The sequence below is a fragment of the Talpa europaea genome (genome assembly GCF_964194135.1).
Source record: "Talpa europaea genome assembly, chromosome: 8".
NCBI classification, from domain to species: Eukaryota; Metazoa; Chordata; class Mammalia; order Eulipotyphla; family Talpidae; genus Talpa; species Talpa europaea.
The window spans coordinates 18,194,172-18,219,013 of NC_140075.1; positions in this window are offsets into that span (position 1 = coordinate 18,194,172).

Here is a 24,842-nt window from a genome sequence, read left to right on the forward strand (position 1 = left end):
TCCTAATTATTAATGTGAATACTGAAAAGGATTCCTAGCTCCCCTTGAACCAGTAGACCTGTCCTGGAGAGTGAAGTTACTGCCAATCTCACCTCAATTCATTCTTCCTAACAGAGCCCAAAGTATTCTTCTAAATCCAGAAATCTAAATGTCACTGCCAAGTTTAGAATGCTTCCGCCTGTCCATGAAGCTTCACTTGGATTCAAAAACTGTCATGGCCAGGCCCTTCCTGGCTCTCCCCTTTCACCCCCTCCTCCTCTCTACTCCCCATGCTCTGTATAGACTGAGTTTCTATCACTTCCTTGAAATTGCTAACAATTCTTCAAGCTTCTGATTCTTCATGTGCTCTCCCTTCTGCCTGAAACACTCTTCTATATAAACCACCAAACTCCTGGTAAGCATTCACATCTCCACTGAAGACATTCCTGAGCCACAACCACCCTGTGTCTGCCCACTGGCAGCCCCTCAGCAATGTCCACCTCTCCTTTGGAAACAGTTGTTGCCCCATGATTTTATCACCTCCTAGAATAAAGGTTTATATCTTCACTAATCTCCACCTACTGAATAGACAATAAGATACTAAATCAATAATTATTGAAGAGCCTAGCCTTTCCTAATTTTCCATCTTGCCAACTTTTATTTGTCTTTCTGATCTAAGCTCAGGTGTCACCGCTTCATGACGTCCCCCATGACCCTGAGTTGGGTTCAGAACACCTGGATTCCCTCCATCCAAACACCTGTCTCACTGTGATGGAGAAGGTGCCGACTCCACATGGCAGCCTCGGTTTCTACACATAACCCAGCAGCACAGACTGACACCAAAAAGAGACTATGGGGTGCAGGAATCCTGTGTCTCCTTCACTGTTTAAACTGAAGCAGACAAATTGCAGTTGAGGTGAAGTTCTGAAATTATCTTAATAATTACAATTAATAATAAATAATAAACAGAAGGTAACCCTGATTGATTGACATGCTGAGGCCTGGCTGCCATCTGCCCGTGCATGGTGGAGCATGAAGAGCCTTGTAGGCAGTCGGGGCCATTCTCTGAGTTCTGAGTCCTCTCCCACTCGACTCCCCGGCTCAGAGAGACTCTTCAGCACCTTCTTACTCTGGAGTAGTTAGTTCATTTTCCTTGATCCAGGCACTACTGAGGGGCCTTCATAATGACTTCAATTCACTGCTACTTCATGTCCTGATATCCAGAAACCAAGGCAGGCCCGTGGATGTCATTACAGGAAATATCCATGGAGAATAAGCAAGATCGACCCTAGTACATCACATCAGAATCCTGAATGAATACAGTTCTCAGCCTGTGGTCATGATGCACTCTTAGTCCATAAACATTCACTGGATACACTCTGAGGGCCAAAGAAAAGGCAGAATGCTCTACGTTAAAGGACAACTCATTCTCATAATTCTTTTGAGAGGTAGATGTCATTATCCATGTTTTTAAGATAAAGATATTGAGACTGAGAAAGTTTAAGTAAATGTCATAGGGCACCCAACCCCATGTTTGAATGACAGGGCATTCTGAAGTTATGCCCAGTTCAACAAAATCCTCTTGAATACAGGGCTTGACATGGGTTTAACCATTGCCAAGACACCAAAAAGGGGTGTCTCCCCGCTGGACTGGCACTGTTCCTAGTTCTTTACTCATTCATCATGACCAACTGAGCCCAAAGAGACTCATCCTGAGAAGAAAGCCTCGTTCTGAAGTTCCCAAGAAGAGCCTGATGGAGGATCCTCAGCCGAGGAGCCCTGAGAAGCGGCTGTCTCCTGCCTGGAGCTGCCAGGCTGCTAAAGGTACGGTTTCTCTCTCGGTCAGCAGGGTTTCATGGTTTCAGTGTTTCCCATCTTTGGCCCTCCTGTCTCCATGAGCTGTTTAAGTAGGTCTTACATCCAGCCACCCTGCACTCCATGGCAGGGAGTGTGTGTAGGACAGTTGCTGTGCCCACACCACGCCTGCCTGTCCCTGACTTACTTCCATTCTTTCTTCCTCTAGTCACTGTAAGCATAGATTTTTCTCAGCTCACTCAGGTGGTCCCTTTTAGGGTCTTCCTTGGAATATTGCCACATAAATACCATCCCAATATTGTGGGTGCCACAACCAGATTCCGGATTCCTCCAAGAACAAATAGAAACCAAAAGTTCTGTTTCAACCACACAGTGAGTCTGGTTCCCCAGTCTGTGCTTTGAGTTCAGCCTTGGTGTTCTTCATTTTGTGTCCCTATGGTGCCAAGATCTGGCATTCACATATCTTCCCATGTCCCCCCAGAGTGTTCTGCTACATCAGCCTCTGGAAGGCCAGCAAGTGCTGGCTGCCTCCCACAGTGACTGAGGCTTGCCAGTAACCCAACATGTTCACTCTGAGTAACCCAACATGTTCACTGCAGTGGACTCACCTGTGAGCCGTGCTGTCCTATCCCTCGTTCTCCCAGGAGGTGGTCAGGTACTCTCAGCTCTTCTTCCGAAGCCCTCTAAGAGGTTGTGGTTACCACATCTTTGCTCTTGAAGGGGCAGTGAGTGAGAACTCTGTCTGGGAGTCTGAGTAGACAAAAGTGAGAGTAGATCTCAGGAGTGAGGAAGGAAGAGGACCCACAGGCAGGTCAGATTGAAGAGAGGTTCTGTGGGCAAAATCTTCTCACAAGTTTGAGAAAAAAATTTCCAGGCAAGGATAGGATGGACTGGCTTAGGGGAAGCTGTGCTGGGGCCCAAGGCACCTCTAGGAACAAGGCGGGTGGACATCACACACGCACTTCTGTGTCTGTGCTTTGGGTTACTCCAAACATGCTATGACTTTGTTCCTACCGGCATGTAGACTGATATGGGGAAGAATGTCCTATAAACTTGCCTTGGGAATTCTGGGCCCCTTTACTGGCTGAGTGGTGGTGTCATGGAGGGTTGCTACCGATGAGCCAGGGACGCAATCGTTAGTATGAGCCTTGCAGCATTTGGACACACACACAGGCACACATATGTGTGTGTGCCACATAATTTTTACAGCATTGACATATTCCAGAAATCATCTCATAATGTAGCCTGATTTGCATTGAAGATCTTTAATGATTTTATAATAGTCACCCAAGAAAACTATAAAGCGGCTCCACAGCATTTATAATGTTTATTTGAATATTTAATAGGGGTTTCTGGAAATCTATTTTATCCTGCATTACTCACACTGCTAGGTGACTTGCTGCTTTATTTGGAGGGCAGTGTACTTAGTAATCTTACTACACATAAAATAATTCTTCAAAGAGGATATAGTTAAGCCTCAGCCAGGATGTCCTGAGGTGTGGGACTTGATATAAGGAGTATGGGTGGGAATTTATATTGATAAAAGCATTTGATTCCTGAGACAAGCCACCAATCCTTCTAACTCACGGGTCTGAAAAGATTGCCTCTTCACGGAGCCCCAGAACACAGCACAAACTCACCGCAGATACGGGTCAAAGAGGCCCACTTTTATGAGATGATCTTCCTGGAGTTTGTTGAGAGCCAGATCAGCCTGGAGCCTGAGAAGAGGCAATAATCAGACAAAATTTGGGGTGTTGGGGCTGAAAAAGAAGGGAATTGTGCTTTCTCTCTTTTCTTTCTCTGTGATTTCATAATAGGAAAGATAAAATCCACAGGTCAATTGCAGTATGGAGCCATAAGGAGAAATCAGGGGACACACTTATGGGCCAGCTTATGTGTGTACAAAAGTGTCTCCAGGGTGGAGCCTTAAAACAGTGCAAAGTCTGAGAACAGGTCACGGTGGGTCCTCACTCCTGCACTCCTGATTTCAAGACCCCACTCAGGCTCATGGTGCAGCAAAAAAGGGGTTTATTAACAAAGTGCAGACTGGGAAAAATGTTTCTTATTTTTTTTAAAGATTTATATATTCATTTATTTATACAAGCACTGGGTACAGCCAGAAGCACAGGAGGGTGAGAGAATTCACCAGAGACAGAGTGGGGAAGAGAACAGGCAAACTGACAAAACACACTGCTGAGGGGAGCAGCGGGAGAGACAGGAGAGGTCTGTCACAACATATGGGACCCTTGCAGGTGCCCCGGGATCGAACCAGCACTGCAGAGGCTGCAGGCAGCCTCGCAGCCCAGCACTCAACCACTGTGACACCAGGGGAGACCCGAAAAAAAGAGCTTCAAAGGCCACAAGTTGCCAGCTGTCCTAGCCCACAGTGTCCACAGTGTCCAGCAGTCCAAACCAAAGGCTGCTTGTACAAGATGGCATCCCTTTGATGAGGGCCTGAAGCCAGTTGCACACCTGTAAGTGGTGCACCAGGATCCAACTCGCTTTGACAACTGGAGGTAACTGCAGGGGGTGAAGCTGAGATGGTCCCACAGCAGCAAGCAGCACCTCTCTGGAGGCCGGGCTGGCCAATGACAGATGCCACAATAGACAGTACCAGAGAGGATAGAGGAAGGTAGTGCTAGAGAATCCTAACAGCAGACCTCTCTCAGAGATACAGGTCAGTGTTGCTTGTCAGCACTGGTCAGCAGGCAATGGTGCCAGAGAACAGGCCCAGTATGACAGCCATTTGAGTGATGTTGGCGTAATCCAACAGCAGACAGACCTTTAGGAGACACTGGGCACAGGCCAGTGTTACAATTCTACAGGTAATTCTAGGTTAGGGTTGGGGGCAGAAGCAGCAGTAAGGATGCAGTTTGAAGTGGAGATTGGATGACAATGTCTGAGGAGGTCTGAGTGCTGACGAAGCTTCCCAGTGAATGTCTGGACCAGTTTATCCAGAAGTTCCCACTACCCATTCATCAGGTATCTGCAGGGACAGCAACAGCCAGGGTCAGAAGCTATTGCAATCTGGGGAATTCTGGCCATTTTGCCTCACTGACATCCAGTGCTCTTGGCAAGTAAAACAAATTCATTTGTAAAGAGAGCAATGAAAACACCAGAGTTTGTGGAAGGTAAAGCATACCAGTTTTGGTCATCATAGACCTATGACTCACATTTTGGCCTTTTATAGCACAAACTTGTAGACAAATAAATCTCGAATGACAAGGCAGGAGTGAGAAGAGGTAGCACTGTGGTGCCTAGGAGCTTGCAGGAGACTGCAGTGACTCCTGATATGCTGGACAGAGGTCAGGAAGGACAGTGATCCCAAAGGGGGAAAGACTGGGAGTTAGGAGTGTTCATGGGACGCTCTGCTGAGGCCCAACGGTGATGTGAGTGTCCTGGATGAACATAAGTTCCCCTGATAATAATCTTGACTTCCATCAAGAAAACAGCTGGCTCTTTGGACAAATAAGCACCCCAGCACCTGCTGGGGACAAAGCAGGCCTCTGCAGATTGCATCTTAGAGTTTCCTAGTGTAGAGGCTTCTCGTGCCCACAGTGATAACTTACAGGACCCTCTCCAACTATTATCGTCTTTCTCTAATCAGGTGTAGTTTGCCAAGGCCGTGCCAGGCCAACTTTAGACCTAGGGACCTGTAGGGACCAAGTGAGACTAGGCTGTCCTCGAGGACCCACCCGCCCTGGTGGGCACATGCTGAAGTGTTGAGCAGATGATACCCATCCATGAAGTGTTAGATCTTTGGCACTCTTTGCAACAATGTCATCAGGTATTGTATATGCAATTGTCTGATGGTTTGTTTTGACCTGGAAGATTAAGCAACTGCCAACCAAACCCCGCTGTTGAGCATGCTGCTGAGAGAACACAGAGGATGCAGGGCTGGTCTTGTCTGGCTTCTGTAGGAAAATAAAGTGTTAATGTCATTTTGCTGGGGACATTGGAAGATGTGTCACCAACTTTTGACCCCCTTATCCGGGAGCCTGGCTAGCACCTGGACCAGGAGCTAAAAAATAGGGCTGGTTATGTAACTGTTCACGATGTCCGGGACCACCAAGAAATATGGCTGGTTATGTAACTCCGGGGCGTCGTGCACATAAACGTGACCAGCCCACCATGAATCCCTGGGTTTGGATACTGGCCATATCCGACCTTGGGAGATAAAAAACACAGTGGTCGCCTAGCTGCTGCTGCTTGCAGCTGCTGGACATGGATATGTCTCCCATGCTGTTCTCCGGAGTGCTGACTCTTTGCCTCCATGATGCTGATTTCTAAAGAAACTGTACAGTATGTATGCATGATTATCAGTTTGGTCGCGTTTGGGGCACTGTTTGTAATTTTGCTTGTGCATCGCCTGTGTTGCTCACAATAAATCCATTTTCCTTTTAATACGGTGTGGTCATTAAATCCCATGGAATCGAGTCTCCCTCAAACACCTGTGCACAGGGCTAGCAATTATTTTTTATTGCTTGTTACAGCTTCGTATTGGATCTTGCTTCAGTATTTTTAAGAAAAGAAAAGTGATTCTAAGTGTGCCCTAGCTGTGATGGGGAGATGGACAGCTGTTCTGCAAACAAACGAATGAATGTTGCACACAACGTGTGCATGCTACACTTATTAAATAAATCCAATTCACTGACATGTATTTTTAATCCTAATATACAGTATGATCCTTTGGAACTCAACCATGTCCTAACTGATCTTTAAAACCCAAATAAATATGCTGGCAAAGTTGATGCCAGCATATACAATAACAAGCGTCTGTTTCATGATGAGTATATAGGTAATGTAATGTATATACAGCTGGGCTGTGCATCTTTCAGTTCTGGAATATAACTGATGCTCCCCTTCAGCATCTAAAAGTGAAGCACATGAGCCTCCCATAACTGTCCTTTTCACCCCTCTGGCCCCCAAACCCTCCCACTGGTTAAGTCCAGGACTTCCCCTGCTCTTAGGTGTTTCCAAAGACTCCAGGGCCAGAGCACCATCCTGTCCGCCTGGGTCAGAGAATATCAATGCCCAACAGCAGGTGCTCTGAAGACCTGGAAAAATTACTCACCACTCAATGTCCTGCCAAGACACAGATAGCACTCAGAAACCCTGTGGGGCCCTCAGAGGCCACTGCTGCTGCTACTCCTGTCATGATGCTCGCCCCCCAATCTGGAGGCTCTCTTGCTGGCATCCTCCAACCACCAGGATGCCCTCTTCCTGGCATCCTACTATACCAGGCGCAGGCTGCCTGGGGCCTCTGGCTTAGGCCATCTGAGGAGGTCTTTGGCACGATTTCCAGCCAGACCAGTGCCCTGGCCTCCCCGGGGCCTATAGCAGCCTGCCTTGTCCCAGCAGGCGCAGGCCCCGACTTAGAACCCATGTCCAGACACAGACCCAGATGTACTGCTGACCCTCTGCCCTTGGGCCAGTTCTGCAGCTACCATGTTTCCTATCTTTATAACCTCACCAGAATTATTATTATTATTATTATTTTTATTTCAGGGGCCTTGATCCCCTCAGTGCATGGAACTTGCACAAGGTAACAATCCCAGGCCTTCGGGGCCTCCCCAGAACAGCAGTCACTCGGAATCTCAGGGAAGAAGTGTGGGGGGCCTGTTGCTCTTTCCTTTCCTAGAGTCCCTGGGCTCTACATGCCATGCCCACTGTTGCCAGGCAAACTGCCAGCTTGGCAACGACATCACTTGAATAAGTCCCAGGCCTTTGGGGCCTCCCCAGAACAGTAGTCGCTTGGAATCTCAGGGAAAAAGTGTAGGGGGCCTGTTGCTCTTCACTTTCCTAGAGTCCCTGGGCTCCACACGCCATGCCCACTGTTGCCAGGCAAACTGTCAGCTTGGCAAGGACATCACAGAGAATAAATCAGGTCCCTGACTTAGCAGGTTACCACACTTTATTTAAAATTAGGATTGGTCTATTTTATTTTACATTTTGTTTTGTTTTATTTTACTCATTTATTTTTTGGCTATTTATTTTCACAACAATGTTTTTCATGGCTTTTCAAAAGACAACTGGAATAAAATGAGGTATCTTTTTTCAATTCTACAGCCTAGGAAAGTGAACAGAGAGAGGATCAATTTCACTCTTGCTCCTGTGGGGGGCAGACACTGCACTGACCTGGAACAGAGACCCTACCCCCTGGGGCCTGTCTAGGGTGGAGTAAGGCCCTCCAGTCATTGCCTGTACTTATCTGGACACATATTGCCATTTGGTGTTCGCAGATGTGTCCAGCTTTACTCACTGGGGCCTGGAGGTGACAGTAGGAGCCATGGCATTTACTGAATGACCCTGGCCATCCCATCAGCTCCCACTGGATGCAGTGATCACACTGCAGGTAGAAGTGCTCATGAGCTGAAGCCTACTGGACAAACGTGAAATGCACTTAACAGTTGTTATTACTGGTCATACCTGGGAAGGTCAGCACAGTCTCATCAAGTATTGGCCCTTGAGATAGCAGACAGATTTAAGACATAAAAACACACTTGATTTTGGGGAGGTGTAGAGCCCAGGCTTCCCAGTACCATTCCCTGTTTCCTGGGTACATTATGCAAATGTTCCATCTTAATTTCTAATGGAAAAGTCAGATTATTAACCATCCTCACCTCACCACCACAGTCGTTAACATTTGCCATGTGCTCATTTTGATCTGCACATTCTGTTACTCATTGCCTCTCATCTGGGATGGGACTATTATTATCTTACCTCTGTTGGTCAGGTGAAGTAACTGAGAGGTGAAACACTTTGCTCAAGGTTAAAAGGGAGAATGCAGGCCTCCCTGGTGGTGCAGGGATTAAAGACAGTGCTATCACTCTATTGCCAGCCACTACAGCACAAGTTTGATCCCCAGCTCACCAGGGAGAAACCCACATGGTGCAGCAGACCTCTCCTGTCTTGCTTGCTGCTCCACAGCAGCATATTTCAACAGATCTGCCTGTTATGCTCTCTACTCTCTCTGGTGAATAATTTCACCCCCCCACCTCTGGTCTGTACCCCAGTTCTTGAATTCATACATAAATAAATCTTAAAAAACTAAAAGGGAGAATACACACAGGAGGTGGGGCTGGGGTGTGTATGGCACCCAGGAAGGGCCAAACTCATTTGCCTCTTCTGCTGGAGCCATGGTCAGATTAAGGAGCTGTCACCTATGGGAGGTGGGAGGGATGCAGGCAGGAGGCTCACAATCACATAGTGACCCAGCAAGAGTCACTGTCCCCAGCCTCCTGCCTTATGACTTGTACTGTTTTCTTTCTCAGGTGTGACACATATATATACACACCACACATGCACCACACCACACAGGCCATACATACATACACACTGTGTACATGCACACACACCACACAAAACCCCTACACCTACATACTACATATTACACACAGTACACACACCCCCCACACACACACACACCTCAAGCATCAGCTGACCAAGTTGGACTCATGTGCTTCTCCTCTACACATCTTGAAGTCCTGTCTTCTTCCTTCCTGCAGACCTTACCTCCTGGCAATAGGTTGTAAGACCCTGAGAATAGTTACCGTTCTATGTGCATCTCGTAGACCCATAAATAACACAACTCTTTCCAGAGGAGATAGCTGCAGTGATTTTTTTTTTTTTATTTCTGGATTTTCTATTCGATTCCATTGGTCTGTGTGTCTGTTCTTGTTCCAATACCATGCAGTTTTGATGTTTATGGCTTTGTAGTATAGCCTGAAATCTGGGAGTGTGATGCCTCCATTCCCTTCTTTTTTTTTTCAGGAGAATCTATCTATTTATTTATTTATTTTCCTGATCCCTTATTTCAATCCTCTACATTTCTCCTAAAAGTGTGAACATTTTTTTTTGTCTTTTTCTTTCTGGCTTATTTCACTGATCATGATGCCTTCCAGCTCCATCCAAGTTGCTGCAAATGGCATGAGTTTATATTTTTGGATTGCTGAGTAATATTCCATTGTGTGTGTATACCACGTCTTCTTGATCCAGTCATCAATTTTTGGACATTTAGGTTGTTTTCATAGATTACATATGGCAGATAGTGCTGCATAAATATAGGTGTGCAGGTGTCCTTTTGTTTTCTTTAAGATTTATTTATGCATACAAGAACTGGGGTACAGGACAGAGGTATGGGGGGGTGAGAGGATTCACCAGAGACAGAGTGGGTAACAGAAAAGGCAGATTGACTGAAATACACTCTGAGGGATGCAGCGAGCAAGTCAGGAGTGTTCTGCTGTGCCATATGGGTAGCTCCCTGGCCAGGGATTCTGCAGCAACTGCAGTGATTTTTAACTTAATTAGCACATGCTTGGGTGAACAATGAAGAGGATATAGGCTGAATTCCTTGTATTTATTCATGGTTAACCAGCACACTGAGCTGTTGATCAGCCTCTGTTTTTGTTTGCAAAATGGTAGTAGTTACTCTAGAAGATATGACCAGAAAAACAATGATAGAACATATTTGCAGATTAGTTAGCAAATACAACTTTAGGTGAATTGCTTTCGGCAATATGAGGGGAGGTATGAAATACGTTGCTATGGAAACTGAAGGAAAGTAAAAAATAATTTAGGCCAGTCATATAAAGATAGACTCTTCTTTCAGAAGAAAGATAAAAGTCATCCCAATAAAATAACTTTCCCACTTAAGGAAATGTTTTAATGTTTTTTTTTTCTTTTCCTTATCTTCCCTGCTGTGCTGATTCAGGCACTGGAACACAGCAGGACAAGTGTCGTGAACCACCATGGGGCACAGACACAGATAAGACAGGATGCCTCAGATCCTCGTTTGGCCACGCAATAGAAAATTACTGATGTGTTTTCCATCTCTATAATTTTGTTAGTTCAAGAATATTATATACATTAAATAATATAGTTTGTAAAATGCAGAAATTAGATTTTTCAACTTAGCACAATTCCCTTGAAATTCAAGTAATTTGTGGCAATAGCTTCTTGTTTTTATGAATGAGCTGAATTTTATGATATGGATGTATCACAGTTCTTTACTCATTTATCTTTGAAGATCAGTTGGGTACTTTCTAGTTTGGTCTTTTATGAACAAAGATGTCAAGTTTCGTTTTGTTTAATTTCCTTTGAGACTTTCTCTTTGACCCCAGGATTACTTAGAAGTATATTGCTTAAATTCCATGTTAGAAAATATCATGCTATCTTTCTTTGATAGATTTCTAGTAGTTTCTTTAGAAAATATGACTGTTCTGATTGGAAAATATATTGTACATAGTTGCAGTACTTTCAAGTTAAGGTTTCTTTTATGACTTGGAATTTGTTACATTATTGATAAAACTTCTATGCACATTTTGTTTAAATGTTATACATATTTCTATGTGAAAATAAACTTTCTTTGGGGAAAATATCATGTCATGATCGTGGGCACTTAAATGGATTGTAGATTCTCCTTTTTTACTTGGAATTTTCTCTAAACATCTATTAGATCCTATTGTGAAATGTTATTGTCATGTCTGATTTTGTTCTAATAGTTCTGGTAATTGCTGAAGAAAGATAATTAAAATCCTCAACTATACTCGTGCATTAAACTATTTAGTATTCCTTTTAGCTCTGTCAGTTTTTGCTTCATGCATTTTGAAACTTTGGTGTTTGGTGCACACACGTCTATATTTCTTCTATTCCTGCTGCTACTCTTCTCTTATCCTATGCCTCTGGCCAGACAGAACATGTGTTTTTAATTTGTTTATTTGTTGGGTGGTTGGTTCTAGATTTGGGCCTTTCTGGAGCATGTTCTTGGATATATTAGAAATAAAAAGAAAACCCAGGGAAGCCACCACGGCATGTCTCTTCAAATGGTAAGTGCCTTGTTCTTCCCCACCCTCTCAGAGTCATTTTGAGATTGTCTGTTCGATTATTTCTAGGAGTTATCACTAAGTTATCACTTTGTGGAGTGGAGGGGAGACAGAGAGTGGGGCACTATTTATTTTTTTTAAATGCTGATGAACTTGGCCCCTCAAGATTTTTTTAAGTTTTATTTATGTATTTATTTATATATTTATTTATCTGTTTATTTATTTGTCTACACAAGCCCTGGTTATAGTCAGAAGCGCGGGAGGGTGAGAGAATTCACCAGAGCCAGAGCAGGGACCAGAACAGGCAGACTGACGAAGCACACTGCTGAGGGGAGCATAGGGCGGCAGGAGAGGTCTGCGCACCATGTGGGACCCTCACCGCTGATGGGGATATAACTGGCGCTGCAGAGGCTGCAGGTAGCTTTGGGTACCAACACTCAACTGCTGCGCCACCAGGGGATGCCCCCTCACAATTTCTAACAGAGCATTTTCCTCTAGGAGAAGTTCATGTTTCTGCTCCAAGGACAAAGGAAAACTACACTTGACTCTGCCAGACATGGAAGGATGGAGGTTCCTTGGTTAGTTTGAATCTGTGATTGAATCCTGGAATTGATGGAAACATTAATTTGTATGATGCCCTGTTTTGATGCTAATGTAACAAACACTCCCTTGATGTGGAATTTTCAAAAGTAAAGTTATTGGAATTATTTTTGAAGAACAACATTTCTACTTAAATATTTATAATTTTAATTGTTGTATTTATTTTTAGGTTCCTTATTTTTCCAGATTGTATCTTGATCCTATACCAGGTCTTCTTCTCCACCTTCTTGTAGATTACACTTTAGCCCAGTTTTCTTCTACATGGGAACTATGTTATTTTTTTATTATGTAAAACATCATGCAAAATAAAGCCGGGCAATATTTGTTAATTCTACACATCTGCACTCAGTGTTATTGTTTCCCTAACCCTGAGAATGTGAGCTGGGCTTGTTGTCCTTGCTCTCAAGTACTTTCTCTGGAACAGGTCACTGTGTCTCCAAACTCACCTGATTGATTATCACATATTTGTCCACAAAAAATATTTCTTATAATAATATGTGTAGTTAACCACAGAACCTGACTAGTCCATTCAAATTTCAGAATTAAACATGAGTTAGAAAATCACTCAAATGAGGGGCCTCCCTGGTGGTGCAAAGGGTTAAGATGCTACCTATGAAGCTATCTGCATCTACTGTAGCACCAGTTCAATCCCGGGCCAGGGAGCTTCCCACATGGTGTAGCAGACGTCTCCTGGCTCTCCTGTTGCTCCCCTTAGCAGTATATTTCAGTACATCTGCTTGTTCTGCTCCCCACTCTGTCTCTGGTGAATCTTCTCACCTCTGCACACTTCTGGCCTGTACCCCAGTTATTGTATGCATAATATATCTTTTAAAAAAATGGATCTGTGGGAAAAAGAAAGAAAATCACTCAAATTTTCACTTCCCCACATGCACCAGTGTCCACTCAGAATCTACTAAATGCCCTTCAGTGCCTGGCCCCTCCGTCCACACTCCTATCTCCTCCCTGGTTCTGTCTGGTGCTGCAGGAGGCCTTGATGCCCCAGCCAGATAAGACAGTGGCAAGCAGCGAAGGTAAAGGGCCTCACACCGTGGGGCTGAAGATTCCTTGTGCCTCACACCGTGGGGCTGAAGATCTGACATTCCTTCATTTTTTGTCCTTGGTCATAAAGAGAGACAAAATTTCCCAAAAAGTACATTAGGCTATAAATTACATGTATCAGCAGACTGCAAGCAATTGGCATGGAAAATTACCTGTTTAGAAATTAGTTACTACACAATTTGACCCAATTAACAATGGGAGACAATTTATTGTATATATCTGATAAGCAATCCAGCATAACAGTTATAGTAAATGCTTCTTTTGTTTTTTTTAGAAGTTTCCTTTTTATTTAGATGTTTCTTAGGAAAGTTTTTAAATGAAGTTAACTGTATTAAGAAGTTTCTAGGTAGAAAAAGTTCTGATAGCTGAACAGCAGCTGGTCTCCGGCTGAAGGCCATGTGAATAAAATTGTCTTTTGATGCTGAGGCTTTAGCTGTTAGGGATGCACTGGCAGCTATCCACTGTCTTAGATAATTGTCTAGCTGAAAAAATAAGTTTCAATGTTAGGTCTGTTTTTTTATATATTAACCTTGAAGGCTACCGTCTAGCTGAGACCCATAGGAGCCAGTAGTCCATGGGAATAAAATACACTAATTGTTTCTGCTTTATGCATGACAATGTATTTTTTTCCTGCTTACTAAAAATGAATAAATAAACACCTGCTGAGTCTCTCGGCAGAAGATATTTGCACCTCATCCAAGTGTTAGTGTCTCCTCACTACTTCATCCCCTTCCCTTCAGCCCTTAAGTTTCAGCCCCTTACAGGTCACCGAGGCCATATCATCCTTTCAGGAACCCCTGACACGACATTTTGCTGGAGGCTGGTAACCAGCAGTCTGGTAATGAGCAAAGTTTTGCCCTCAGTCCAACATTCCTGTTTGCTGTTTGCCACTATACTTTTTCAGTTATTGAATTTTTATATTATCTTCCACAGATAGGTAGGACGAGCCAATATCTTTCACTTTGTGACTTATCTCACTAGCATACGCAGCTCAATGTCCACCTTTGGTCCCGAAGGGCATGGGCTCATCTTATTAACAGCTGTGTAGTATTCCACTGAGTGTGGACCCTCATTGTTTGTTCACTCTTCTGTGCACCATACTTGGGTTGGGGCCATGGCCAGCAACAGTGGTCAGTGCAGCTGTGAACACAGTTTTAAGTGGTCTGCACTGTAGAGTCTGCGCATCTGGCATAACAACCTGCAGAGGTTGATCCAACTTGTGGGAGCTCTGTTTCCATCATCTGAAGACATCTCCACGCCATTTGGCATCAGAGGTGAAAGGCCCTTTATTTCCTTCCCTTCTCACAGGTGACAACTCATTACAGTTTGGATTTCTATTTTCCTTATTAGTGCAGTTGAACAATTTAGAATAGATTAAAAATCTGCATTAGATGAAGCCTTAAGATACCAGAAAGCACACCTGGGTATTGCTCACTGCACATCTACCCCACAGATGAGCTTGGGGACACACGCCAAGGACCAGGCAACAAGGGCACATAGGAACAAGTGCCCCCCCAACACCAGAGAGCTTCTGTGCCTCAGAAGAAGCCTTCCCCAAAATGGGCGCCTGCACTGGGAGTTGATTGTGCACATCACACAACTGACAAGGGCGAGTGTCCAAAATACGCAAAACCTACAAACCCAGCACAGAAAGAGACACCCCAACCACACATGGCCCAGGCCTCTCCTGCCGCCACTGCAGCCCAGCCTGCCCATCTGGGGGCCACCCTGGGCCCTGCCAGTCCTAGCCCTGCCCCTCCTGCACGCTCCTGCTCCAGGCTGAACTGAAGCTGTTTGGGGCCACAGTCGCTAAGCAGACCTTGTCCTATCTGAATTCTGTGCGTGGCTGCTGCCCCTCCCTGGGCCCGCTCTCTGCAGCCACGAAATCAGGTCACGAGGCGGGTGTGCAGAAGCTGAGCGCGGGCAGCGCCTGACCGTGGATGATGCCTGCTCGTCGTGCACCAAGGAGCCCAAGTGGGGTGGGGAGGGTCGCGCTCCGGCCATGTCTCCCAGGCCAAGCTGCTGTCAGCGTGCTGGCCCCGCGCGTGCTGTGAGGCGCCCACGGGCCCGCGGGTGACTGGAGGGGCCGCCTCGCCGCCACCCTCCCGCAGGGCCGCTGCCCAACCCCCACCCCCCCATGGCTGCTGCTGCTTTGGCTGCGTTGCGCTTGCTCTCCCAGCGCAGTGCCTCCACACTCCAGACCCAGGGCAAGGAAGGAGCAGCTGCGAAAGCTGTTCACTGTGCGTACAGCAGGATGACAAAAACATTGCGAAAATGTTTTAGGTGGAATGTCGGGGGACAAATAAGAGGATGTAATTTTGTTAAGTATAACAGCAAAAGCAGAAACCCCAGACTCCTCGTAGTCTAGTGTTTACAGACATCGCCGAGGATGGCCCCGCAACCTCGACCCGCGCCTGCACATGTCTGTCCCCCTCTGCTCATTTTCCTCCGCTGCGGAGAACAGGACAGTGTCCCGAGGACACCTCGCCGTGGGGCTCTCCCCAAGAGGGTCGAGTTTCCCAGTACGGGTCAAATTGACAAAATTACTTGATTTGCGTGCATTAATATAACACCATCATTCAGTGTAGACATAAAGACATGCAAAGGATATTGAGAAGGGCCTCCCTGGTGGCGCAGCCGTTAAGCACTGGGCTGCGAAGCCGCCCACAGCCTCTGCAGCGCTGGTTCGATCCCCGGCCCCGGTGAAGGTCCCACATGGCGTGCAGACTTCTTCTGCCATGCTTGCTGCTCCCCTTAGCAGTGTACTTCGGTCCTTCTGCCTGTTCTGCACCCCGCTCTTGCTCTGGTGAATCCTCTTACCCTCCTGCGCTTCTGACTGTACCCAGTGCTTGTATAAATAAATAAAGAAATAAATCTTAAAAGAATATTAAGAAGACTTAAATTTGGGAAGATAAAATGCCCAGTGTGTGTCGCTGGCTGTCTGGCTACAGATCCTCTCTGCTGACTCCATCAATCTTTCCCATCTGTCCAATATTTCAAAATTTCACACCAAAAATTCCATGATAAAATGTAGTTCCAATTGGATTTCAGACATTTAATACATTCTCAGACATTCATCCTGTGAGAAGCAAGTCAGGCTGATCTTGCCTTTGGCCCAGGTGTGTTCCAGGTGGGCACAATATAAATTTGGAGGCAGCCAGGAACGGTTAGAAGAAATGGCAAAATCTTGATATTTGAACTTCTGCGTTGACAACTTATAAATGACTGGCATTATTAACTTTATTTTTTTTTTTGCCCATAGATAATTTTGTGAATATTAATCCTTGATTCTGTTATAGTTTACTGGTCAACAAGAGTTATGGGATGCAATGAGAATTCAATATGCATACAGAATTATGAAACTGAATTAAACCATTATAACCTTATGCTGAGAATATTCATTGCCAACATTTTTGCCAAGTTTGTATGACATAATTAAAATATTTAAATTAATCAAACATTAATTGTCTCAACATTGTATCAATTCAAATTCATACCCATTTACTCACAATTAAAACTATTGTGGATAGTATGATAATATACTCTAAGATCTCTCAATATTTCTGGTTTCATTCTTTTGAATGTTACCGCCCAGTTCTCCCAACCCCACTTATTGAAGGCTCTTCACTTGCTCCAGTGTAAATTTCTGGCTCCTTTCTCAAGATTAATTGTGTCAAACTATATCAGTATCTCATATTTCTGTGCAAAAACTAATTAAAACAATAGACCATTTCAGTTAAGTTGGAAGGTTACAAAATCTACACATGAAAATCAGTTACCTTCCTATAAGCAAAAAAAAAAAAAAAAGAGGCAGAAGAGTAAAGAATTAAAAAAACAATCCTATTGTAGTCACAAAATTAAGCATCTAGGAACAGGGCCTCCCCTGGTGGTGCAGACAGTTGAGCGCCTTGCTGTGAAGCTGTCCACAGCCTCTGCAGCACCTGTTCGATCCTGACCAACTGGTGAGACCTCTCCTGCCATGCCCACTACTCCCCTCAGCATTGTACTTTGGTCAGTCTGCCTGTTCTGTTTCCCGCTCTGTCTCTGGTGACTCCTATCACCCTCCCACACATCTGGCCTGGTTCTTTTATAAATAAATACATAAATAAATAAAAGAACCTAGAAGCAAACCTAGCAAAAGAGGTGAAGGTTCTACACAAAGAAAATTGTAAGATATAGTTAAAGATCTGGAAAATTCAAAGAAATGGAAATATATTCCTTTTTCAATTATTACAAGAATCGGCATTATCAAAAGGCCATCCCACCCTAAGCAATGTACAGATTCAAGGTAACCCCAGTGAGAACTTCAATAGCATCTTCAAAGATATGGAACAAAATTACTGAAATTCATATGGAACCACAAAAGACCCCAAACAAACAATGCAATCCTGACAAAAATGAGGAAAATGGAGGAATCACACCAACAGACATCTATATATACAATAAAGCTATAATAGTTAAAACAGCATGGTAGTGGGACAAAACCAGACACACAGACCTCTGGAATATAATGAGAGCCCAGGAATACACCCACATCAGACGGACAGTCACTCTATGACAGAGGAGCCAGGAGTATGTTGCAACAAGGAGAGTGTGGAAATGGGGTTGGGAAAACTGGGCAGCCACATGCAAAAGAATGAAACTACATCACTATCTCCCAGCAGACACCCCCCAAAAAAAAACTCAAAATGGATTAATTGACTTTTTCCAAATATGTGAAGTCACCATAATTGTGACAGTGAAACTCAACTAACATGACCACATGCACAGAAGCCCCAATAATCACTCCTATATGTTAAGGATAAATGAATAATTATTCAAACATATAATAATTATTATAATTTAAATGCAGAGTCGCAAGTGCAGAAAACAGAACAGAATTACATGAATAAACAGGTTTTAAGCAACAAGAATAAATCACTTTCTCAGATGATTGTGTATTCATCCCCTGGCCAATGCCTTCTGCTGAGTTTCTCCTTGTCCCCCCGCCTCACTCTCCCTCCATTGCCCCTTCCTTCCTTCATATATTTCCCTTCCTTGCTGCCTCCACAGTTTTCTCACTTTGCCTCACACCAAGCTGCCCAGGTCTCCCCATGAGGGGCACACAGTGAGGAAGGTGACTTTCCAGCTCCCTCCTCAACACGTGCTCTTAGGATGGGGCCTGCACCTGGGTCAGTGGTGTCTGATGGAGCCTGGAAAGGGGATGAATTACATTCCTGCCCACACAGGTGTAAACCACCAACAAACTGCCTCTGACACACTCAGTGCTCCAATTACCCGCTGATTGTGCCACAGGATGACGCCAATTAAGACAGTCAACTCACAAAGGGCACTTGTCCCTCCAGAATAAAGTCACTTTACAGAAGGATCTTGGACAGTGTCCAACCTGTGGACACCAGCTCCAGAGCTCAAATAGCCCAGCCCTGAGGCCCTGCTCTGTCCATGAGGCAGCCCAGGACAGGGTAGAACATCCTGTGAGTGCTCAGAGGTTCCCCACGTGCCCCGACCATGGAGTGAGAGGCCGGGATGCCCTCTGTCCATCCATGGAGACAACCTCAGGAGAGAGACTCGACACTGCAGCAGGAACTTCCCCCCAGATTGCAGGTACCTGCCACCGGCCATTTACAGGGAATCTTTTCAGTCTTGAAAGTTTAAAAACTTCAAGCTTCATTTTAGACTTGAGAAAGCATAGCAGATAAATATTCATTTTGCAAATAATGAAAACTAATGGATTCTAAATGAGCACACATTGCTCAGTGTCCCATAACTGCATCATCCTGAGGTGAGTGTCAATGAGAGAAAATAGTTTATTCTTAATTTAAGGAGCTCAAACGATACTGATTTTTTAGAACATTTATCATATGAGAGGCTTTTCACTTATGGTGCATCACTTGGCATAGGATGGTTATTGCTTTGGAACTGTGATGTGAGCGTGGAGTGCAGTGAGTGTGTCTAGAACGTGAAAGATCCACGACAGTCAGGGATGTGCAGCCACAGGGGGACTCACGGGGATTCCAGGGACGCTGCTGGCGGGGACAGGGCCGTGAAGAGCCCGGCCTGGCTCCGGGTCGCAGCAGGTCCCACACTCAGAGGAGCTGGTTCCCACCAGACACAAATGTCCTCTCCTGCCCGGAGGGACGGGAGGGATGGGGGGGTGGGGGGGGCAGGGAGTGGAGACCCGGAGCAGACCCAGGGCCCCTCTCACGGGGAACCACCCCCTCGCTGGGGCGGGGCTGCTCTGAGGACAGGGGTGCCAGGACTGTCTGTCGCCAGCAGGCAGCGGCGTCAGGGGAGCGACAGTCAAGGGGTTCAAGGCAGTGTCTGGGGAGATGGATCTTTCTCTCAACACGTGGCATGGCCGCAACTGTGTCCGTTACTGGACACGCACTTCATGATCTGACCTCATCACTCCCTGACACTGTGGTGTGCAGGAGTCCCAGTATCTGATCAGGGCCAGGGGCAGTGATGTGTCATGGTTAAATTTGCCGTGAGACGTTTATGTTTTACGTCATTCAGAATAACCCCAGGCCCCTGATGACAGCGTGTCCTGAACTGATCCCTTTTGTTCTTCAAACATCTGGGTCATTTCCACGAACCTTTCACAGTTATTTCATATCAGCACATTCTCTTAAAAGTCCTGCCGCCCCTCCAACACCTCACAGAGGGGGGAGAGGATAAGATTTCCCCATGTCCAGATGTCCCCACTCACACATGGGCCTAGGGGGAGAAACAGATCCGCACCCGGGGGACCCAGGGCCCGGGACCAGCAGGGACAGCCACACACACAGACCGTCTGGCTCAGCCCCAGAGCTGCCTCCTCCCTGCACAGATACGCCTGAGTCTGAGGGGGATAGAGGGGCCAAGAGGGACCCGGGGTGGACGAGCCCATCCTGCAGGAGGGACGTGTGGGTGTGTCCCAGGAGGAGACTCTGAAGGAGACACTAGAGATGGAGGAAGGTCTTTCAATGGGAAATCACAGCAGGACAAGCTGGTGTCTTGGTGCCCACAGCCAGGGCCCACAGAGGAGGAGAGTGGTGACCAGTGACCGGAGAAGCATCATCGCAGGAAGTGGATGTTAAGACAACTCCTTTCATGAGTGTCTGCATATGTGCTGGGGATAAGTGCGGCATTTGTATTGACAACACTGCAGTGACCAGCGGGGATCATGCAGCCACCCTTAAGAGCAGGATGCTGGCGAAAGAGCAGACCCTGCCTGCCTAGTGGTAGCATCATCCCTCAGCACCCGTTGGAGACGCAGGGGGTGACACTGAAAATGTGTTTACTCACCCAGGGCTTCAGGGGGACATGAGTCTGTGACCAGATATTTTTTTTTTTCTGCTCCACAAACTGGTGTAATGGAAACCAGACCCCAGGCCCGCCAAGTTTCCAGTCTTATCGACAAGGTGTCCCACTGCCCAGTATCTGGGGCCTGGCCTTCCGATCATACCTTCTGATGTAGCCCTTTCCCCGGGTCATCAGTTCCTGGTCTTGCTTAATTTCAATGGAGTCTGCGGGGTCTGGTGTCCTCCACTCTTTTAGGTAGCATAACTGACCATGCTGTTCTCTTCTCGTGTTGAGGGAAGAGCTCCATGCACCCCAGATGGCTGTCCATCAGGCCCTTAAGTCTAGCAGACCCACATGGCTGTCAAGTGTCTACTGAGTCCTTGATACGAGTGCAGATGTTAGATGTCTCTACAGTGAGTGTCTCAGGGCAGGACATGGATTGAAGGGTTCTAGGTGGAGGGAGGAGGTTCAGTGAGTTTCCTCCTCTAATGTGGCTTCAGATCTGGACAGGCCTGACCTGGGATCCTGAGGGGATGAGGGTGTGGGAGCAACAGGAATAACAGCGATGCTGGGCAGGTTATGGAGAGATGTGGGAGGACAGTTTAGCGGTTTCTGAGGTGAAGGGGAAGTGTCCAGTCTCAGTGTTTCTAACATGAGCTGTTTGGACAACATAACAAATCTCTTTCAGAAGAACTGGAAATAGAGTAGTTTGTCAGGACACAGTACTCAGAGAATGACTAGAGATGGAGACACGGGAGCACCAGGGGCGTGGGTGGTGAGAAGCTAGTGTGATTGTCGTATGAGAAGCCCAGTTATATTCAGTCTGCAGAAACTGGGCAGTGGTGATTTCTTCCTCTCCACATTTATTACACAGATGACGGCTCCAGGGGTGATAAATCTCACCGTCGTGACAGAATTCGTCCTCCTGGGGTTCCCCACCCAGGGGACCATGGGCTTCTTGCACCCGCTGCTCTTCTCCCTGGTCTACCTGTGCGCCCTGCTGGGGAACGGACTCATCGTCCTCATCACCACTCTGGACCGGCACCTCCACACCCCCATGTACTTCTTCCTGAGGAGTCTGTCGTTCATGGACCTCTGCCTCATCACAACGACAGTCCCCAAGTCCATTGCCAACTCTCTGAGGCACAGCAGCTCCATCTCCTTCCTGGGCCGTGTCCTCCAAGTCTTTATGGTGGTTATGTCAGCAGCTGCAGAGATGCACCTGCTCACAGTGATGAGCCTTGACCGCTATGCTGCCATCTGCCACCCCCTGCACTATGAGGTCATCATGAGCAGGGACAGGTGTCTGCAGCTGACAGCTGTGTCCTGGCTGGGTGGGGGTATATTGGCTGTGATGAACACAGCTGGAACCTTCTCCTTGTCCTACTGTGGGTCCAATGTTGTCCACCAGTTCTTCTGCGACATCCCCCATTTATTAGCTATTTCCTGCTCAGAAAATTTAATGAGTGAACTTGTCCCCATTATCATCAGTGCAGTGACGGATTTGTGCTTTTTGACTTTCATCATCATTTCCTATGTCCACATCTTCTCTGCTGTCAGGAAGATCCCATCCACAGAAGGGAAGGCCAAAGTTTACTCCACCTGCCTTCCCCACCTGCTGGTTGTGGTGCTGTTTGTCTCTACTGCATGCTTTGCTCATCTGAAGCTGACCTCAGAGATTCCGTCCATGTCTGACCTGGTCATTTCTATGTTCTACACGGTGGTGCCCCCCACCTTTAATCCTGTCATATACAGTCTGAAGAACCAAGCCATGAAGTCGGCTGTGGGGAGACTGATGAAGGGGACTCTCACCAAAATGTAATAGAGAAGATGACTTCATGTCCCCTTTATGAGAGACTTATTTTAAATTTTCACATTATACTGCCTTTTATGTTTTTACAATTATATAAGCAAAATATATCCTCACGTTACCTTGTGTATCAGATGGCCAGGATAGTCTGCAGCTCATATGCTCTGTTAGCATTGATTATTCCTCTTTTTCACCCTTATGTGCACTTTGATATTCTGTGTATACTGGGTAACTGAGCTTCCAACCACTCTTTGCTGGTCTCCATTTCTGTAGCTCCCAGCCACGAAAGGGGATCGTTGGGCTTCATCTCAGTTGTTAGCAGTTCGCTCACTGGGGCAGCATCTCCAGTCTCTAAGGAGGCTTCCCTTCTAACATCACTGACCCTCTTGGTCACGTGTGGGACCAGGGGCCGCTGTTGGTGCCGAGGCCCCTGTACTTAGTGAGTGAGGCCTTCACAGCATCAGCAAGGCCTTAGGGTACAAGTTAGAATCTCAATAGTCACCATCTACTGTCAATAAGGACCACAAGTGACATGGTAGAGACACTCCTGAAGCACTGGTGTGGGTGCTGCCGGCATTTACCATAAACACACTGAGAAATAAGAATGTTAATTTCCTGTGCAGTGTGATTACTAAAATATTACAACAATATTTTAAATATTTTAAATAATAAATTTAAAAATAATTAGATAATATTTAAATTCAAATATTATCTAAAATATTTTAAATTAAATATTATTAAATATTAGTATTTTATATTATAAAATTTTAAATAAATATTTTAAATAAAAATTTTAAATAAAATTTAAATATTTTAGATAAAATTTTAAAACATTAGTATTTTAAATAATAAAATTTTAATATTTTAAATATTAAAATATTAAATATTGAAATTTGGAGATCAGGCAGGGACTGTATAAGAGGTGGCAGAATCCTGATCTTTGAACTTCTGGGCTGACAACTTGCTATATTATAAAGTGTTCAAATGATTGGCCGTTTTATGTTTTCTGTCGATAAATAAATTTGCTAACAATGATTGTTGATACTGTTATAATTTACCCATCAATGTTTAAAATTTTTAAACATTAAAATGTTAAAATATTTTAAATAATATTTAAAATATTGCAAAAATATAAAGCATAAGAATTTTTGGAACAAATAAGAGAAATTAGCAAGTTATATTTATAAAAGCAAAATTAAAAGAGTAACCTACATCAATTCTAATATTTCCAGAAATCACTGAGGAATGGCACCACAGCATCACCCCACACTTACACAAGTTTTTCCCCATCTATATCATTACCTGGGTGCCTGGGAATTTGGGAACAATTCATGTGGGCACCTGATGGGATTCTTACCCAGAGTGTCTGTGTTTCTATGGACATATTCAAACGAGAAAGGTCATAAGATTAGAGTACAATAAAATAATATCATTATTTAGTGTAGACATAAAGATGCAAAGGATTTGAAGAAGATATAATTTGGGGAAGTGAAATGCCAGTGGGTGTGGCTGCCGTCTGGCCTCTGCTCCTCACTGCTGACTGCATCCACCTTTGCTTTCCTGTCTGTGATGCTTGATCTTTGAAAAGTTCACACCAAATATTTCCTGATAAAAATGTAGTTCCATTTGGATACCAGACATTTGGCCACACTGAAACAGTTTGCCCTGTGAGGAGTGAGTCAGGCTGACCTTGCCTCCAGCCCAGGAGAGTCCCATGTGGCACAAGGGAAATCTGGAGACCAGCCAGGGACAGTAGAAGAGGTGGCAGAACCTTGATCTTTGAACTTCTGGGCTGACAACTTGCTATACTATAAAGTGTTCAAATGATTGGCACATTTATGTTTTCTGTCGATAAATAACTTTGTTAACATTAATTGTTGATACTGATATAATTTACCCGTCAATGAAATTTATGGGATATAATAAGAATGTAATATATGTATTGAATTAAGAAGTTCATTCAGACCACTATAAACATATGCTGAGACTATTCATTGCCAGCATTTTTGCCATCTTTGTACAACATAATTAAAATATTTACCTTAATAAAATATGAAATGCCTCAAGGTTGTATGAATTAAAACTTAATTTCTAGACCATGGGTGCCGGGAAATGCCCTCTGACTCGCCATTTTAGACCAGGTATCTTTGCGTCCAGAATCCACCTCAACTGTGTGGAACTGGGATAGTGCTGCCCCCACGTCCAGAGGTGAGCTGAAAAGCCCCACAAGCCAGGCCCATGTCTGGCAGCCAGTTGGAGCCCAGGTGGGGGATCCAGTGATTTGTAGCCAAGTGGACGTTCATGCAGCCACAGCCAGGGCAGTCTGTGGGACTGCAAGATCCACCTCTGGAATTAAACAAATACAGAAGGAGGAGATTTTCTGTGACAGTAAGCACTAACATATTCGTAGTACCACTGCCCTACTGTACTTCTGGTATAACAGTTTTTGACTCGACTGGACCTCCAGTTTC